The sequence below is a fragment of the Phyllobates terribilis genome, unplaced genomic scaffold (assembly GCF_046119375.1).
Source record: "Phyllobates terribilis strain yellow unplaced genomic scaffold, ASM4611937v1 Scaffold_644__1_contigs__length_891845, whole genome shotgun sequence".
Taxonomy (NCBI): domain Eukaryota; kingdom Metazoa; phylum Chordata; class Amphibia; order Anura; family Dendrobatidae; genus Phyllobates; species Phyllobates terribilis.
Genome location: NW_027363404.1, coordinates 474,169 through 492,265, shown reverse-complemented (window position 1 = coordinate 492,265; position 18,097 = coordinate 474,169). Strand labels below are relative to the sequence as shown.

The window sequence follows — 18,097 nt, the reverse complement described above, 5'->3', positions numbered from 1 at the left end:
AGAAAGATGGATTTATAAAAAATACACGTGCTTTACTTTTTTTTTAATACTGACTAGAATTTAACAAAAACACAAAAGGTGTTAAATCTAAAAGTTTGTTTAAATAGAGAAAGTGTTTGACAAGTTAATATATTCTTCAACCCTGCCACACAAGGCTTCAATACTTTATAACCTTAGAGACATTGCTTGATCTTCCGGCTGAGCTGTAAATTGAGAAAATCATAATCTTTGAATGGGCGTTAATATATATATATTTTTTTTTTAAATCAAAGCAGCAAAAGCACTATATATATAAGACATACAATACATACACATTTTGCCAAGACGTTCTTTCTGTAGGCTTTAATTCTGAAAAAGAAGAGGTATAATATAACAGGACACACAGAAATAAGCATGCTGTTAGGGTATGTGCACACGATGCAGAAATGCTCAGGATTGTACATGTGGTTTCCTGCCAGGGGCATGCGGAAATGAAGCGGTCTTCACTTTCATTTCCGCATGCGGGTTGACAAGCGCTTCCCAAGCGATTTTAGCATCACTTGGAAAGTGCTTGTCAACTTCACACTACATAAATCCATGTGACGCGCCCCCTGGGCCTGTGTTGTGCAGGGAACCCGGAACCGGGCCTGTTGTAGAATGCTGGGGGTTGTAGTCTCCGTGTGGCGGTGACCTGGTCCGTGCCCAGGGTGGTCAAACCAGTGGCAGTCTTAATGTATAGCAAATGTCCGACTACGCCACCCGTGGATTGCGGTCAGTGGGGACCGCCGCTGCGCTGCCAACCGCTGAGGCTGATGTTGTTTGCGCAGCCGAGTATGGGATAACTCCCCACGGGAGAAGTATTGCCTCAGGGCAGCTAATGTGAGAGATGATGGGAGTGATGGTGTGAGGGTCCCAGTGCTAATGGTGCTGGTGCGGCAAGGAGACGTGAGGTGCAGTTCAGGGTCTTTACTGATGGTACAAGGCAGACCCTCCCGGGAGTACTGGCTAGTATAAGGGGCCTGGTCAGTCTGCGAGCAAGCAGGAGTTCCCCTGGCCAGGTGGAGTTGTAGGCCTCCCCGTTTATCTGCACTCTTCCTGGCTACCTTGCTGTCAGCGGTTACAAGTAGCCCACGTCTCTGAGCATACCGTGTGGTGCTCACCCGTATGGCTGGTGACTTGGGGCCTTCTGTTAGCCTCCACTCCTGGATGGCGGCGCTGGTCCCTTCTTTGTGACTGAGCCTCCGGGTTTCTATGGCCAGAGGACCTGGAATCCCCTGCCGGTTGGTTTCTGCTGCTGGGTATATATCAGTCCCCACAGCCTCGGACTCCTGTGTCCGGTTTTAGTAACTTCAGCCAGGGCGAGCTATATCTCTGCTCACAGCCCCTGGCCTTCAGCTGCTGCTCCTACAGAGCTCCTGTTCTCACTTTCCCTCTCCAGACTCTGACTGCTCTGCTTGTTCTGCAGGCTCTGTCTCTGTCTAACCTAATCCCGCCCCAGACCCAGTTTATAAGGGCAGATTCCTCCCCTCCCAGGTCTGGGTGGGCAGTGTTGCATGCTTAGGGCTCCTGACCAGAGAAACCTCCCACTTGCTCTCAGACATAATATCTCTATTACTGTGGCAACCAGACCCCTGGGGTGTCACATTCCCCCCTAGTAAATTTTAGTACTCCGGGACTAAACACATTTTTAAAACATAATAACAGGGTATAACAATAATTCGATAACATATTTACAAGAAGCTGTAGTTCTTTAAAGGTCACGGGTGTCCATATCACCCAAGGTGAAGTTTTAAGGGAAGTAGGGGACCTGTCCAAAGCAAACCCCTTGCGTTGTCCTTGGGCGTGGCTGCAAGGCTGGAGCTAGCTACTTTGGGCCGCAAGTAGGCCACGCCAGACAGGTTTTCTCTTCCGCGGCCGTCTTCACAAGAGGCACCAAGGTGCAACTATCTACAAAACTGTTCCGGTTATCCAGCGTTCATAACCTGTTAGTCCATAAAAATCTGCAGGGTAACTGAGAAACATAATTAATAACAGGCAACAAACATAAACCATAAACAGTTAACAGATAAATTCACAGTGCATTAGTTTAGATTCTCCAGCGAGCGGGCATCTGACCTCTAGTGGACCTACGGAGCTCACTAACTGGTTCTGCACTACAGGGTGTAGGAGGTGTTATGGGTAAGCTGGGCAGCTGTCTGCGCACTCTTTGGCTCACTAGGGGCACGGCAGGCTTACTACTAGCAGAGGGTTGATCCTCCTGTACTGCTGGTGTGGACTCTTCTGCCTCTTGGGCCGGCTGCTCTTCCAGCTCTACCGGTTCCTCTGTAGGCACTTGCGGGGCTGGCTGGAGAAAGGTGAGGACGGGTACCACGACAGCGCCGTTTACTTGTGTCCAAGACCGGGGGAAGTCTCCGAGTACGGTACTGATCATTTCTTCCCTTTCCTCTGCGGGTTGAGGGTTTTCTTGATCTTCTTCAGGGCTTTGCAGCTGCTCGGGACACTTCTTCAGGTGGTCTCTGGAGACAATGGCTGTGGTTTCTCCTCCATCCTTACTGATTATGCAGATTTTTGGGTTCTCATGGCTTGATGGCAGTACGGTGTACGGGTCCTTCTCCCACTGGTCGTCCAACTTGTGGAGCCGCCTCTTCCTCTTCAAGACCTGCTCTCCAGGTACCAGGAGAACAGCGGGAGCATACTGGTTATAAGCCTTCTCTTGCCTTTCTCTAGCTTGAGACAGACTTCGCTCGACGCTCTCCTGTACTTTCCGATACTGCTGCTGCCGTTCTGTATCCCAGTCTGCCTCTGGCGAGGTGTCCTCAGGCGTCAGGACTCCCATATCCAGGTCAATAGGCAGCTTACCAGGTCTTGCTCTCATTAGGTAAGCCGGGGTACAGTTGGTTGAACCTACAGGGATGTGGTTATACAGGTCCACCAGATCGGGCAGTTTCTCAGGCCACAGATTGCATTCTTCCAGGGGCAATGTTTTTAGCAGATCTATCATCACCTGGTTCATCTTCTCGCAGAGTCCATTGGTTTGAGGGTGATAGGGCGTTGTTCTTATCTTCTTGCAGCCATAGAGGTTGCAGAACTCCTGGAAGACCTCGGCTTCGAAGGCTGGTCCTTGGTCTGTCAACACTTGGTCCGGGTACCCGTGTGGACGGCAGAAGTGCTGCTGGAAGGCTCTAGGTGCTGTTTGAGCCGTTAAGTCCTTGACCGGGACTACAACCAGGAACCGGGAGTAATGATCTACGATTGTGAGGGCGTAGACATACCCAGATCTGCTTGGAGCCAGTTTCACATGGTCCAGGGCTACCAGTTCCAGTGGCTGTCTGGTGATGATGGGCTGCAGGGGAGTCTTCTGGCTGGCTCGGTCTTTTCTTCTCAGGTGGCACGGGCCACAGTCTCTGCACCACCTCTCGATGACTCCTCTCATGCCTACCCAGTAGAACCGTTCACGCAACAAGAACTCCAGCTTCTTCCATCCGAAATGCCCTGCTCCGTTGTGGTATGCCTCCAGAACCATAGCCGCGTCTCGTCTTGGGACCACTACCTGCCAGGTCAACTCATGTGTTCGAGAGTTAACCATTCTCCGGCACAGCTTCTCCCTGTAGAGGAACAGCTTACTTTTCTCCTTCCACAGTTGCTTGGTCTCCTCCGGAGCATCTGGGTCAAGACGGGCATCGGCCTGGGTCAGCATTTCCTTCACCAAATGGACTGCGGGATCACTGTCTTGCGTCTCCGCCCAGTTGTAGTGGGGCAAGGGATTGAATGTCATGGAGCGCCTGTCCTTCACACGGTGGGAATACAGGGTAATCCCATGACGGTGGAACGCAGGGAGCTCAACTTCTTCCAGATCTTCTGGATCTTCCCCTACGTCCGGTAAGTTCGGCATTCTAGACAGGGCATCCGCGTTGGCATTTGAGCGTCCTGCCCGGTATCTGATGGTGAATTCAAAGTTGGACAGGCGGGCCATCCATCTCTGTTCCAGGGCACCGAGCCTTGCAGTGTCCAGGTGTGTCAACGGGTTGTTATCCGTGAACACGGTGAATTTGGAGGAGGCAAGGTAATGCTTGAAACGTTCGGTCACTGCCCACACTACTGCCAGGAACTCCAGCTTGAATGAGCTATAATTCTCAGGGTTCCTCTCCGTGGGCAGTAGCTTTCGGCTGGCGTAAGCGATTATCCGTTTTTTCCCTTGCTGGATCTGGGACAGTACGGCTCCTAGCCCGATGTTGCTTGCGTCCGTGTGGAGGATAAAGGGCTGGCTGTAGTCTGGATATGCCAGGATTTCATCCCCCGTGAGGGCCATCTTCAGCTGGCAGAAGGACTCCTCTTCCAGCTTTTCCCACCTAAAGGGCGGCTTCTGGTTTTTGGCTTTCCGAGATTGACCTATCAGGAGGTCCTGCATAGGGGCTGCCATTTTGGTGAAACCGGGAATGAATCTTCGGTAGTAGCCTACCAACCCGAGGAACTGCCGCACTTCCTTTATGCTGGAGGGTCTTGGCCAGTCCTTAATCACGGTGATCTTATCAGGGTCAGGAGCCACTCCGTCAGCACTCACCACGTGTCCCAGGTATTGCACCTTTGGTTTCAGGAGGTGACACTTGGAGGGTTTCACCTTTAGGCCGTAGTTTGCCAGAGCTTCGAACACTTCTGCCAGGTGTTTCAGGTGGTCCTCGTAGGTCTTGGAATAGACGATGACATCGTCCAGGTATAACAGGACCGTCTCGAAGTTCCGGTGTCCCAAACAGCATTCCATCAACCGTTGGAAGGTTCCTGGTGCGTTGCAGAGCCCGAACGGCATACAGTTAAATTCGCTGAGACCCATCGGGGTGGTGAATGCGGTCTTCTCCCGGTCCGCCTCTGCTACAGGAACCTGCCAGTACCCGCTAGTGAGATCCAAAGTAGAGAAGAAGTTAGCAGATTTTAATGCAGCTAAGGACTCTTCTATCCTTGGTAACGGGTACGCATCTTTGTGTGTGATACGGTTGACCTTCCTGTAGTCTACACACATTCTCATGGTGTTGTCTTTCTTTTTCACTAAGACTAGTGGAGCTGCCCAGGGGCTACAGCTGTCCCTGATTACCCCAGCCTCCTTCATGTCTCTAAGCATCCCCTTGGCGTGTTGGTAGTGTGCCGGGGGTACGGGTCGGTATCTCTCCTTTATGGGAGGATGGTCTCCCGTGGGGATGTGATGTTCTACCCCTTTACTAGCCTGAAGTCTAGCGGGTGTTTACTAAACACTCTCTCGTACTCTCGAACCACCCGATAGACTCCCTGTTTCTGGTGTGAGGGAGTGGAGTCAGTACCCAAATGCAGTTGCTGACACCAGTCCTCCATTGGTTTCTTAGAGCCGTTACCTTCCTCTGGTTGAGATGGAGGCAAGGGTTCCACGGCCTGTACAGAGTTCTGGTTGATGGTGAACAATTTGGCTAGCGTGGCATACCGGGGCAGGTGTACTTCTCTCTCCCCGATATTTATGATGCGAACGGGCACCCTCCCATGGCGTACATCGACCACCCCCCGTGCTGTCAAAATGGTGGGCCTACTGTCTGAGTAGACGGGTTCTACCATTGCTTGGTAGTCTCTACCTCTTAGACCAATAGCTGCCCGGCACCAAATCATCATCTCACTTTTTGGGGGCATGGCAATAGGGAACTGGTCACACATTCTCACGCTACCTATCTCGCCACCAGATAGTTCCACCTGTTGCCGTTTCATCAGTGCCCGGATCTCTTTTTGGAGCACACGCTGCTGGCTGGAACTGGCGTTCTTGGCAACCTGTTGCAAAATAAGAATCACCTCTGCAAGACAATTTTCAATCACATTAGTTCCCAAGGTTATTCTAGGGTGACTCTCATGACGGTCTATGTCCACTATAATCAGTCCTTGTGCCGCCAGTTCGACTTTACCGATCTTAATGGTCACCTCTTTGAATCCCACCTGCGGCACGGGCTGACCATTGCTGGCGATGATACTCAGGTCGTCATCTGGGTAGCGGGTTATGTCCGAGTCATTCCAGTACTGTTTAAAGAGCACGTACGGGATGGTGGTCACCTGTGACCCAGTGTCTAGTAGGGCACTCATAGGAATGCCATCCAGTACCACAGGCAAGATTGGACGTCCCCCTACTATTTATCACGCCAGTTTGATGGGCCTGATGGTCTTATGCCTGGGGGTTGGCCCTCTACCCCAGGTTGTGCCCGTTTAAATGACAGTACCTTGCCACATGTCCGGGTTGATTGCAGCGGCGGCAGATGGGTCGTCCGTCCTCGTTGTATCTGTCGCTGGGTCTTCCTCTGGCCGGTGGGGTCCTCCTCAGTCGGTGCCACGGGACGTCCTCCGGTCCGGATGCCAGCTGGATCTTTCCTGGAGAAGAGACCTGTAAAGACTGCACAGTTCTGGTTAGCGCGGCAACGCTCTTAGTCAGCTCTTGGACCTGATGGTGCAGGTCTGTAGCCGGGTCACTGTTTAAAGCCTGCGCATCAGCTCCCACAGGCCCTGCAGACAAGGGCGCCGTCTCCTGGTGGTAAGTGATAGCAGGGGGCCTGTGGGTCACAGCGCCACCTGGTGCCGGTTCTCGGAGCACCTGGATGGCTCTGTCCTTGAACTGTGCAAAGTCCAGGTCAGGGTCCTGTAAGGCCATTGCCCGCAACTGGGTTCGGTGGGCATTGCACAATAGACCCTCAATAAATTGTTCAGTCAACAGCTTATCTTCATTTCCCACGCTGTCAGGGTCTGCCTGCTTAATGGCTCTCAGGGCCTCTTGTAGGTTTAGAGCATAGTCTCTTATACTCTCATGTGCCCGCTGATTACACCGGTAAAATCTGAGCTTTATTTCGCCTGAGGTGCGGGTATCAAATGTGTCTTTCAGCGGGCTAGTATTTCTCTGACAGTCCTCTTCCTCCTAGGTGGCCAGGACTTTACCTCCCTTTGGGCTGCCCCGATTAATTGGGCCACCAGGATGCTCACTTTTTGCTCTTCTGTGAGGGGGTACACCTGGAAGAGGCTATCCAGTCTTTCTCTAAAGTCATTTAGAGTATGTGACTCCCCTGAGTACTGGGGTAGCCAGGTTGCCCCCGGGATATAGGGCATGGTGAATGGCATGACTGCTGCAGCGGTTGCGCTGGCGGTGGCTGTGGCAGTGGAGCTCCCCTCGGTATCCGGCATCCTCCTCCCCCCTAGTGGACCGTGGCCTACCTTGCGATGCTCTTCTTCCGTAGGCCGCGGCTCCGCAGTCGATCGTCGGGGTTGAGGACCTGGCGTCGCGCTCCGATGACGTCAGCGTTGCTCTTCCTCCCTTCCAGGACCTTGCGCAGCGTCAGAGCGTGGGGCGGAGCGTGGGGCGGAGCTTCGGATCTCGCGCGCTTTTGGCGTCCACGCCCCTCTTCTTCCCGTGCGGCGTCCCGAAGATGGCATCCGAAGGCGGGAAGCAGCTGCGGATGGCGGGAAGAAGGCAGAAGACGGCGGGAAACGGTCCAAGATGGCGTCTGATGGCGGGAATCGGCTCCGGATGGCGGGAAACGACTCCGGACGGCGGGAAACTTCACCACAGGTAAGTATAAAAGTCTCTTTTTCAGGCACGCAGTACCCGGTGGTTGCGGGCACGAAATCCTGCCGACTACGCCAAAGTTGACGCGCCCCCTGGGCCTGTGTTGTGCAGGGGAACCCGGAACCGGGCCTGTTGTAGAATGCTGGGGGTTGTAGTCTCCGTGTGGCGGTGACCCGGTCCGTGCCCAGGGTGGTCAAACCAGTGGCAGTCTTAATGTATAGCAAATGTCCGACTACGCCACCCGTGGATTGCGGTCAGTGGGGACCGCCGCTGCGCTGCCGACCGCTGAGGCTGATGTTGATTGCGCAGCCGAGTATGGGATAACTCCCCACGGGAGAAGTAATGCCTCAGGGCAGCTAATGCGAGAGATGATGGGAGTGATGGTGTGAGGGTCCCAGTGCTAATGGTGCTGGTGCGGCAAGGAATCACAGAGACGTGAGGTGCAGTTCAGGGTCTTTACTGATGGTACAAGGCAGACCCTCCCGGGAGTACTGGCTAGTATAAGGGGCCTGGTCAGTCTGCAAGCAAGCAGGAGTTCCCCTGGCCAGGTGGAGTTGTAGGCCTCCCCGTTTATCTGCACTCTTCCTGGCTACCTTGCTGTCAGTGGTTACAAGTAACCCACATCCCTGAGTATACCGTGTGGTGCTCACCCATATGGCTGGTGACTTGGGGCCTTCTGTTAGCCTCCGCTCCTGGATGGCGGCGCTGGTCCCTTCTTTGTGACTGAGCCTCCGGGCTTCTATGGCCAGAGGACCTGGAATCCCCTGCCGGTTGGTTTCTGCTGCTGGGTATATATCAGTCCCACAGCCTCGGACTCCTGTGTCCGGTTTTAGTAACTTCAGCCAGGTCGAGCTATATCTCTGCTCACAGCCCCTGGCCTTCAGCTGCTGCTCCTACAGAGCTCCTGTTCTCACTTTCCCTCTCCAGGCTCTGACTGCTCTGCTTGTTCTGCAGGCTCTGTCTCTGTCTAACCTAATCCCGCCCCAGACCCAGCTTATAAGGGCAGATTCCTCCCCTCCCAGGTCTGGGTGGGCAGTGTTGCATGCTTAGGGCTCCTGACCAGAGAAACCTCCCACTTGCTCTCAGACATAATATCTCTATTACTGTGGCAACCAGACCCCTGGGGTGTCACACATGCAACCGGCATGGATTTATATAGTGTGTGAATGTCAAAAAATAAAAAATAAATATATACTTTACCCTCTGATGGCCCCCGGTGTCCTGCTTCGCTCGGTCCCGGCTGCCGGCAGTGAAGACTTTAGAACCTTCCGACGTCAGCGTCACGTGACCGGTCACATGACTCTGACGTCAGCGTCACGTGACCGGTCACATGACTCTGACGTCAGCGAAGGTCCTTCTTCATTCAACCGCGAAGTGCGGGGAATCAAGCAGGAGGGCTGCACGGGCCGTCAGGAGGTGAGAATATATATATTTTTTATTTTATTCTTTTTTTTTTAATGGTACCTGGGTCTGGATGAGAGTCCTCTCATCCACACCCGGGTACCATCCGCACATTAGACCGCATGAAAAGCACATCAACATATACAGTGATGCGGATTCCATGCGGTCTAATGCAAGTCAATGGCGGCAAAAGAGCAGCGTTTCCGCAAAATTAATTGACATGCATGCGGATTTCAATTGGGGAACATTGCTGCCCTTCTACCATGCGTTTTTCATGCGCTTCCGCAGCGTTTACGCAACTGCAAAAACGCCGCGGAAACGCATGAAAAACGCATCGTGTGAACTCAGCCTTACAGTGTAACCCAATGAATTAGGTTATGACCTGGAAATATGGGCCCCAAGTTGCCGTCTGCTGTAAAGACTTAATATTCTATTCTGTATTGAATGATCTTAAGGGTAATAAGCACAAGAAGAACAGTTACTTGCTCCAACACCTTTTAATGCTCTCACTATTGTAAGACTACAATAAGTTTACATGTGGTGTAATTATTGAGGATTCACCATCAATATCTGCAATAAAGTTCAGTACAGAATTTGTGTTTATAAAGGAAAAATATCTGTGCAGATTTGAGAATTTCTTTTAAGACATGGATGCTCTTAAAAAATATATATTTAAAAAAATAAATCCAACGCAGTTCGCTCTGAGGTCTGTGCTGCCTGCTCCGTTTGGAGGACCCAACTGCTCAAGCCTGTGATTGGCAGCAGCGCTCAGGTGACTAGAATCGGATGTTTCCTTATTGTTCCCATCACAGCCTCGGTGCAGGAAATTTTGGGAAGTGAGTGACGTCCTACACTAAAACTATGACAGGGACATTGATCTCTTCTTCAGTCACAAAGAGGGGGCATGATTATAGCACATGAGGCCGGACTAGTCCTGGCCAATAGATAAAGCCGCCCCCCTCCGAACTAGTCCCGGACAATAGATGCCCACCCCCCTCTGGACTAGTATTGGCGGCCAATACATTGCGCACCCCCACTTCCCCCTCTGGACTAGTCCCAGACAATAGATGCCGCAGCTCCCCCCTCCAGACTAGTCCCAGCCAATAGATCCCCCCCCTCTGGACTAGTCCCAGCCAATAGATCCCCCCCTCTGAACTAGTCCCAGCCAATAGACCCCCCCCGGACTAGTCCCAGCCAATTTGCCTATTGCTAGCAGCGATGTAAGAAATGTTTTTACTGCACATAGCAATCAACTTTTGATTCCTGCATCATAATGAAGGATAATAGCAGTTTGGGAGACTTGGAGGACATGACAGGTTTCCTTTAATAGGAATATCCCATAAAGTGTCATACATGACAAATCTATAGACTGCGTCTCTTGTTGGGATACCCTTTTCACTTTCCAGTAGCATAGGATTTTATAGCATAAATATAAAAAAACACTGAAAATTATAGTGTGAAAAACCACATGAGGGTAGTTTAACACGGATCGTTTTTTTTTTAAAGAATGCCATGCTTTTCTACTTTATTTTAATGGAAGGAGACGAACATCCAGGTTTCCTGGCCTAGATCCTCCTTTATTCACTACATTGGACACACCAGACAAAGGTAGTAATTAATACTTACGTTTCTCGAGCAATTATCCTGCTACCGATGGAACTGCTATCTCAAACAGCTCTCTTGGTATGGAGTCACGTAACCGTTCACACATTGCTTTACCCACTTCATACGCCTTTTCCCTAAGTTAAAGCGTGAGCTCATTAAAAATCACATGTAACTCAATTTCTTGTTAATTGGGGTTTATTCACCTTTGTAAAGCCCATCTCTAACGAAGAACATATCCTCTACAATAACGAGTATAAAGAAGCCCTTTAACAAGTCCTCATCTACCAAGTACCAATAATTTCTATATAGTGGCTTCCAGTCTATATAGGCACCCATCAACCTGCCATAGATGTTATTACCCAGTTTCCCTCAAACATGGGGAAGAAGCACATAAATAGGCAGATTTAACATTCAGGACAGGAGAAAGTGGCATGTCACCCAATAATAGACCAGCCCTCCGAATCAAAGGAGAACCTTTCTAGGGACCCCAACCAGTCACCCCTCCCTTAAATTCCAGCTCTAGGGGCTACATACAATTTACTATTACATATGTAATCTTCCATTTTCCCCTTAAAATAATTCATTAGGTTTCATGGCCACAACACTTACTTATGTGCAATAGTCACTAGTTCTTCCACCGGCCAACCATTCAATAAAATATTCATTTTCACCAGATCAGCAGGTTAGTATCCCGCGTCTTCATAGTCAAAGCTATATATCATAATAACATATGTATTCGTCCATTAGAAATGTTCTTACACTAATCAAAAATTGCAGATGTTCTAATACATCAAGTCCATGGAAAGTAGGTAGACCCAAACAGATATATTAACATATAAATCGGATGGTTCTGCCATTACATCCATGGTGTAGATCATGAAAATTAAGCAATATTTGACATTTACGTGAAAAAAAAAAAAAACAATCCAGGAAGGAGTTCTGACATTTACATAATATGGCGCCACCTGTTGTTTAATTTGTACAGCAACGTCAGGTCCGTCTACTGAGCTAAGTGCTAGAGGACACACATGCTCAGTCTCCGCACAGCCAGATCTCTGTGTCTGTGCACAGAAAGCTATTCCCATTGGTCCTTCACAGTGAACAGAGGATAACTGTGCAGAGGACAGGATGGGGGGACATAGGTCCATTAGCATTCAGCTTATTAGATGGACATGCAAATTGAAACACACTTTGAACACCAGGTGGTGCAATACTTAACTTCAATTTTTTTTTTTTTTGTAGTTGTACTTTCAAGTAACGTTTACGAATAACCAGTCTTGTGTTTGTGCGTAAGGTATAACACTTTCTGGCCATTATAGGACTTGTTTTTCTGGATAGTCACCAGTTTTCCCCTCTGCAGGCTTTATCTCTTAATTTTCAACAGATGCTGAGCTGGAGGGAGGAGACTCCTGGCAGCTACAGAGGGATTCTTGCTCTTTATTCCTTAGTTAGCACTAGAGATGAGCGGTGTTCGAATCGAACTGTTCGGCGAACACGAACGATTTGAAAAAAATTCGGCTGTTCGAGGCTATGTTCGATAACTGTTCGTGCACCAAAATCATAACTGGATTTTTTCTCAGTAATGCTGAAAATTAATGTTAATGCGCAGTTTGAGTGTACAGCGGGGCAGGGGATGGATCTCTGCAGAAATAATGAAGATCTCCATTTTTTTTCTCTTTCCCGCATTTACAGTGGGGAGGTGCAATCTGTCAGCCTATCAGCAGCGCACACACGGAGCGAAGTGCTTTTTTTCACACAAGCAATGGCATGTGCCATTGGCAGTGTATGTCACATGTCCAGCCATTTTCCCCGTCGCCACCATTTTCTCACTGCTGCAGCTGTGTGTTAGACGGCACCGCTGTTGCTGTGTGCGCTATACTTTGTTAATTTCAAGCCAATTTTCGCACAAATCTACAGATAGCTTGGGAGTAGGGAATAGTTGTGATTGCAGTCCTTTTAAGGACTAGGTTACATCATTTCCTATGACTTTTATCAGGCAGGTCTGTGCTCTTAAATAGATAGGTTGGGAGTAAAGACTAATTGTAATTGCAGTCCATTTCAGGTCTAAGTTACATCAGTTCCTATCAGTTTTTGCCAGGCAGGTCTGTGCCAGTGCTGTGCAAGCTTTTTTCACAGCATTTGGCTAAATCTACCAAAGCAAATCCTTTTTGGCCTCTTGCAGTGTGTGTTAGTCAGTGGAGTAGTCTATCTGTGTTGCAAGCTACACCACCTGTGTATAGAATACGAATTTTATTACTGCACCTAGTGAACTAAAACCTTTTGGGCATAGCATCATTCTATTAGTCCATCTATACTAACCTCCACCAGGTTGCAAATTCAATATAATTTTTATCTGCATCTAGCTCTGAAAAAATATTTCGGCTTGTAGCAGTGTGTGGGACTTGTTCTATTAGTCCATCTATACTATCCTCCATCAGGTTGCAAATTCAATATAATTTTTTTCTGCATCTAGCTCTGAAAAAATATTTCGGCTTGTAGCAGTGTGTGGGACTTGTTCTATTAGTCCATCTATACTAACCTCCACCAGGTTGCAAATTCAATATAATTTTTATCTGCATCTAGCTCTGAAAAAATATTTCGGCTTGTAGCAGTGTGTGGGACTTGTTCTATTAGTCCAGCTATACTGACCTCCACCAGGTTGCAAATTCAATATAATTTTTTTCTGCATCTAGCTCTGAAAAAATATTTCGGCTTGTAGCAGTGTGTGGGACTTGTTCTATTTGTCCATCTATACTAACTTCCACCAGGTTGCAAATTCAATATCATTTTTATCTGCATCTAGCTCTGAAAAAATATTTCGGCTTGTAGCAGTGTGTGGGACTTGTTCTATTAGTCCATCTATACTAACCTCCACCAGGTTGCAAATTCAATATAATTTTTTTCTGCATCTAGCTCTGAAAAAATATTTCGGCTTGTAGCAGTGTGTGGGACTTGTTCTATTAGTCCATCTATACTAACCTCCACCAGGTTGCAAATTCAATATAATTTTTGTCTGCATCTAGCTCTGAAAAAATATTTCGGCTTGTAGCAGTGTGTGGGACTTGTTCTATTAGTCCATCTATACTAACCTCCACCAGGTTGCAAATTCAATATAATTTTTTTCTGCATCTAGCTCTGAAAAAATAGTTCGACTTGTAGCAGTGTGTGGGACTTGTTCTATTAGTCCATCTATACTAACCGCCACCAGGTTGCAAATTCAATATAATTTTTATCTGCATCTAGCTCTGAAAAAATATTTCGGCTTGTAGCAGTGTGTGGGACTTGTTCTATTAGTCCATCTATACTAACCTCCACCAGGTTGCAAATTCAAAATAATTTTTATCTACATCTAACCCAGCCAATACTTTTGGGCTAATATCTCAGTTTGGCCACTCAGCTCTGCTCGGTTCCCATCCATTGTTTTTTGTGCTAACAACTCCAGAGTTGTGAATTAGTTAACCACCAAAATGAGTGGAAAAAGGCCTGCTGCTGGTGGAAAGGGGAATAGGCATGTTGGGAAGGGAAAAAAAGGTTGTGTCCGTGGGGTAGGTGTTAAAGCAACAGTAACATCTGCAGAAGAAAGACCATGTTCCAGCCAAACTAAGATGTCTACTTCTTTTAGCGGACAATGTGATAAGATCCCTTTCTTACGGCCACGCCAATCGCTACAAATTCCAGATGAGGCACAAAAACAGCAGGTGCTTCAACGGATATCAAGTGCTCCTTTAAGTGGGCTCTCCTCCACCTCAACTTCAACATCACAAATACTCCAGTCCTCAGAGGTGTCACCCCAATCGCACTTGCTTCCTCACAGCTCCCAAGTCTCCAGCTGCCCATCTGAGTATGGGGTAGAACAGATGGTTGAGTCTGCAGAGCTGTTTACTCATACTATAGCCTGGGAATCAGAGGTTGGCTCCAGAGCTTCTGTGAATCCAGACGAGGAAATGATCTGCACTGATGCCCAGAATCTTTATGAGTCGGATCCAGGACCAGATGCAGAAGGTTCTGACCATAATGTCGACCCAAGTTCCCAAACTGTAACTCCTGTTGGTGGAGACAATGAGGAAGACGATGATGAGACTCAAATACCTGATTGTAGCGACAACTTTAGTTTTTTGTCAGGGCAGGAAGAGGTTGGCTCTGAGGACGACGGGTGTGATAACACACAGGGTGATGATGACGAGGTTGGAGATCCCACTTACTGTCAACCCACAGTCAGCCAGTCGATGAGGTCAGCAGAGGAGGTGGAGGAGGATGCTAGTGACGACAAGGTCAGGTTGCGCCTTCCTGGACAGAGATGTAGTACTGGAAGCACGTCAACAACTGCATCCTCAAACAAAACTCTGCCTCTGACCACAAGTCGGGGTGGCTCTTCAGGTCGCATGGGTGCTAAGCCTTACATAGCCTGGGCATTTTTTCAGATCGATAAAGATGACCCAACTCGTGTTATCTGTAACATTTGTCAGCAAAAGCTAAGTAGAGGCCAAAAAATACATAGTTTGAGTACTTCATGCATGAAACGGCACATGGATATGAAGCATAAGTTGCAGTGGGAAGCTCACTGTGCTAAAATGCGGCCTAGCCGGCCGGGCCAACCACCGTCTGCCACATCTTGTGCATCCGCGGCCTCTTCATCCTCTGTGACTGGGGGGACAGCAGTCACACCTGTTTTGGGACGCAGACCTGCCAGACTTAATAGCTGTCTACAAATATGTCAAGGGCTGTCACATTGTAGAAGGATCATCTTTATTCTCATTTGCACAAGGAAAGACTAGAAGCAATGGGATGAAACTAAATGGGAGGAGACACAGATTAGATATTAGAAAAAACTTTTTGACAGTTAGGGTGATTAATGAGTGGAACAGGCTGCCACGAGAGGTGGTGAGTTCCCCTTCAATGGACGCCTTCAAACAGAGGCTGGACAGACATCTGTCTGAGATGATTTAGTGAATCCTGCTTTGAGCAGGGGGTTGGACCAGATGACCCAGGAGGTCCCTTCCAACTCTACCATTCTATGATTCTATGATTCTATGATTCTACCTCTTTACCCGCAACAGCCAGCGTGATTGGCAGGTCATCATTTTCTATGGAGGTGGAAACACCAGCTGGTGTTCAGCGCCGTCCGACATCGATAGCACCACCTTTGGATCAAGGCAACCTAATATGTCCGCCTGCATCTTCCTCACAGACCGGTAGTTTGCTGGGGACACCCTTTTCAACCCCGTCTAAGCACAACAGCCAGCCCTCGGTCCCTCAGATGTGGACAAGTAAAAGACCATTTCCTCCTAGCCATGAGAAAGCTAAGAGGTTGAATTTCACCATCTGCAAGCTCTTGGCTACAGAAATGCTGCCTTTCTGCCTTGTGGACACAGAGGATTTTCGAGACCTTATGTCCGTCGCAGTGCCCCAGTACCAGATGCCCAGTCGGCACTACTTCTCAAAGAAAGGTGTTCCTGAGCTCCACCAGCATGTCGCACACAACATCACCGCTTCTTTGAGAAACTCTGTGTGTGACAGGGTGCATTTCACCACAGACACTAGGACGAGTAGGCATGGACAGGGGCGTTACATGTTGCTGACTGGGCACTGGGTAACTATAGTGACAGCAGGACAAGGGGCTGCTGTCCAAGTCTTGCCGTCCCCACGAGTTGTGCGTCAATCCTCTTTATCTCAAAGTTCCTCCACTGCTTCTGCCTCCTCAACCTCCTCTCGGTCCTCCACCTGCAACCAAAGCCTGTCTGGTCATGTCACAAGCTTTCTAACTGCGCAGAAGTGATACTGCACACCTCCTTACTATGCTGGCAGCAGGGCTCAACGTCATCAGGTGGTTTTTACTTTGAAATGTCTGGGAAATGTGAGTCACACAGCTGAGGAGTTGTGGTCAGCTCTGGAGAACCAGTTTCATAAATGGTTGTCTCCACTGGACCTGAAACCAGGGAAGGCCGTGTGCGACAATGCTGCAACCTGGGTGCGGCCCTTCACCGGGGCAATGTCACACACGTGCCTTGTATGGCTCACGTGTTGAACCTGGTTGTCCAGCAATTTTTAGGCCACTATCCCGGACTAGATGGCCTTCTGCAGAGGGCACGGTCGCTGTGTGCTCACTTCCGCCGTTCGCATCCCGCAGCTCAGCGACTTACATCTCTACAGAAGTCGTTGGGCCTGCCACTTCAACGGCTAAAATGCGATGTGCCTACCTGGTGAAATTCAACTCTGCACATGTTGCAGCGACTGTGACAGCACCGACAAGCCCTGGTGCAATACGTTCTGACGTATAGCCTGGGACAACGAGATCCAGAAGTGGGGCAAATCACGCTGGAGGAGTGGTCTCAGATCAGGGACCTATGCACCCTTCTGCACAGTTTTGAAATGGCGACGAAGATGTTTAGTGCTGACGATGCCATTATCAGCATGACTATTCCGGTGATTTACATGCTGGAGCACATGTTAAACAGAATTCAGAGTCAGGTGGTGGCACAAGAAGAGGTGGAGGAAGTAGAGGAGGAGGAGTTGTATGTGGAAGGGCTAACATCTGCAAGGTCCAGACGATCGGCAGCACCAAGGCGGCAGGCATGTGAGGGTGGGGGAGAAGGTTTTACCAGGGCGCATGGTAGCAGCCAAACTAGTGAGGAAGGTGCAGGAGCCCAGGAAGAAGTGGAGGATGAACTGATGGAAGACTCATCAGATGAGGGAGACCTTGATCACATTTCTGTTGTGCGAGGTTGGGGGGAGAGGACAGAGGAAGGAAGCATGATTGTTACCTCGCCACCAACACAACAGGGACTTGGTGCTCCTGGATGCGCAAGACACATGAGTGCCTTCTTGCTGCACTACCTGCAACATGACCCTCGAATTGTGAGAATTAGAAATAATCCTGACTACTGGGTTGCCACACTGTTAGATCCCCGGTACAAAAGTAAATTTGCAGAAATTATTCCTGCCATAGAAAGGGATGCACGCATGCAGGAGTATCAGCAGAGACTGTTGCAGAATCTTACATGTGCTTTTCCACAAAACACCAGTGGTGCACGTAGTGAATCTCACAGTTCCAACTTGCCAACCATGAGACCGTCGAGTGTTCAGCACTCAAACCGTAACAGAAACACAGTATCTGCTGGTAACATCAATTTTGCGGAATCAATTCACCACTTTTTTAGCCCATCCTTTGCAAGGCCACAGGAGACAAGAAGTCTGACACATAGTCAACGCCTAGAGACGATGGTACAGGAGTATCTCCAAGTAAACATTGAAGCCATGACTGTGTCACTGGACCCTTGCTCTTTTTGGGCTTTCAATCTGGATAAATGGCCGGAGCTCGCCACTTACGCCTTGGAGATCTTGTCATGCCCCGCAGCCAGAGTTCTGTCTGAACGTATGTTCAGCGCTGCTGGTGGTGTGCTGACAGATAAGCGCACGCGGCTCTCCACTGATAATGTAGACAGACTCACGTTCATAAAGATGAACAAATCATGGATCCAAAACGACTTTTCTACCACTGTGTCATCCTGGGGAGAGTAAAAGCTTGATGATTTGTTAAAATCACCTCACCAACCGTTTTAA

General features: G+C 49.0%; 1 pseudogene; it reads right to left on the bottom strand.

The window, feature by feature from the left end:
* Positions 1-18,097, bottom strand: part of LOC141234832 (translation factor GUF1, mitochondrial-like) — an 83,496-nt pseudogene that overhangs the window by 9,553 nt on the left and 55,846 nt on the right.